This window comes from Montipora foliosa, chromosome 8, assembly GCF_036669935.1.
Source record: "Montipora foliosa isolate CH-2021 chromosome 8, ASM3666993v2, whole genome shotgun sequence".
In the NCBI taxonomy this organism is placed as follows: Eukaryota; Metazoa; Cnidaria; class Anthozoa; order Scleractinia; family Acroporidae; genus Montipora; species Montipora foliosa.
Genome location: NC_090876.1, coordinates 22,372,264 through 22,374,763, shown reverse-complemented (window position 1 = coordinate 22,374,763; position 2,500 = coordinate 22,372,264). Strand labels below are relative to the sequence as shown.

Below are 2,500 nucleotides of genomic sequence, written 5' to 3'. Positions count from 1 at the left end.
CGATTTAAAAACTCATATCACCTTGAGCTTATGACTGTGAAGGAACGATTATTTTTCAGACCAAGTTATTACTTGTGCTAATTGAAACGACGCCGATTGGATACCTTGCAATTGACTGGCTAAGGTGAGAACCCTTAATGAGGAAAGCTACCTGTTGTAAGTCATGGTGCTCTTCACGTTCCATACAAAACAAAGAAGATAATCAGATAACAAGGACTGAAAGCGTGACCATACAGTCAAGGTTAATACTTGGTATATGCAAACAGACATTTTCCCGACATATTTTTCACTCAGACTACACTCGAAAGACACACAACGTTGTCTAAAGTTAGACGTAGCCAAACTGGATACTGGATAGAGACTTACCAGCCTTCCATGTAAAAAAAAAAAAAAAAAACCAAGGTGCACCCTATCCTAGTCATTGAACTAAAGCCTTAAAAGCGAAATCGTGATACGGGTGTGACAGCACATATAATATTCAAAAAAGACTTGGAAAGAAACTCTTCAATGCGCTTCACACTCAAAGTTTCCATTTTTTACTATTAAATTCGTTACAATATTTCTAAAAAGTCAATTTACGCTTACTCGAGGGTAAACTGAATCAGCTTTGAAGCACACTCCCAAAGGCTAAAAGCAAACTGACTTTGCTTGGTTTTAATCGTGGTTTTCAGGCTTTCAACTTGGACCCTTGAATAAGGCTCGTAATTAGTACTTCGTTCGTCCTCCGAATAGAAACTAAAGGAAAATATCTTAAAAGTAAAGGCCAAGTATGTGATTCTCTATCACTTGATTACTCCATGCACCTAAACACGCTTTCGTTCTATTTCAAACGGAAATTTCTAATCGAATTTGTCGCGCATATATTTTTATCTTTAGTAACTATAACTACAAATTTGCCTTCCCATGAAGCATAAAATTCAATTCCAGTGGGATCCCCTCCGACTTTTTCGTCAATCCATTTTTCAGCGTCAGAGCTGGTATCGAACCATCCGAACGCCTGCCACTTTGACGGTTCCTCGGTCATCACCACAAAACAGTTGTGAAGATCAATTGAGTAACAGATTCCAGTTATCCTTTTTCCTTCCTTATAACCTTTCTTGATTTGTATCCCAGCGTCACTACATGAGTTGCTTGTGAACCATGACTGTGCTTTGCTATTGTATTCCTTTGTGCCCTTCGTCATAACAACGTAAAATGTCGAGCCTCGGGCTGCACATGCAGTGATCTTTGAACCTTCGTTCGCCTTCTTCTGGATAGTACTAGATGTGAAAGGAACAATGCACTGGTCAGTGCCAAAATCTTTCATGAGAAACACTCCAAATCCAAATCGCTCGTCACATGCAAGGGAATATATATTGTATTCTTTGTTCCACATCTCCTCGACAAGCTGGACAAAGCTCTCATAGTTTGAACGAATCCCCAAGAGCGGGCAGGAGTTGGGCTGTAAACTTTAGACGTTCCGAAACATCCATTTAAGTGTCCATCGTGCAAGTTTTGCAACAGCAAAATATTTTGAGTTTTTTGTACAAAAGCACTGATTAGATCGGTGTAAGTATGACGATCGAACTCTTCGTCAACCGGGAAATCTTTGCAGTTTCCTCCACTGTACATAGGTTCAGTACTAGGACGTGGTTTCTTTCCAGTCATGAACAGTGTTAAGTCTCCACCTTCGTCTAAAAATGACACACCGATACAGGAAAAGAAATAAATGGATAGACAGGCCCCAGTTGAACAAAGGTCGGATATCTTTATCGTGTTCGAAACCATTTGTCAATGTTTAACTTGAAGTATATTTTACGCTCTCGATAGCGACTTATCCACTGGATAAAGTTATCCAGCCTTTGAATAACTGGGGCCAAGGCAACAAACAAACCAGTGAACAAAACAACAAATTAAGATACCAAGAATTAAGATTAGAAACTAAGGAATTTAAAGATAAATGACGAGATCAGACAACGATCTTCGATATATATACCAGTCACGGAAATCTCGCTCATGATCAATCACAATTCTCGGCATAAAACTTTATGACATAATTACATTTCCCAAACCGACTGCAGCGGTTGGACCGCGATTTGCCTTGTTCACAGTGTGAAAAAGTGTTTAAAAATTTTTCATAAATTAATTAATTAAGATACAGACGCTTCTTAAAACTGAGTCGAAACGTTAGGCCAAGCAACTTTCTCAACCAAGAGCATGGATGGGATTACTCCAATCAGAAGAACCAGTATTGTGTGTGTAATAACAAACATGGCTGCATGTGAGCTGAGAATAAATTGTTGTGTTCTCGAAAGCTGTTGTTCCTTCGATGGAAGCTTTCTCAGCCGGTCAACACAAACATTACTTAGCTTCCCTTAAAGGGGGACTCCGACGAAAAAACACGATTTTTTAAAAAGTCTCAAATCCTCGAGGAAACGCCGCCAAAATGTTGCATACGCTTTTCACATGATGAATTTAACTTACTTTCACCAACATTTCAATGTTATTACGTCGAAATACT

At 39.0% G+C, this 2,500-nt stretch overlaps 1 pseudogene; it reads right to left on the bottom strand.

Moving 5' to 3' along the window:
- The window catches only part of LOC137968004 (uncharacterized), a 32,322-nt pseudogene that overhangs the window by 558 nt on the left and 29,264 nt on the right, over positions 1-2,500 (bottom strand).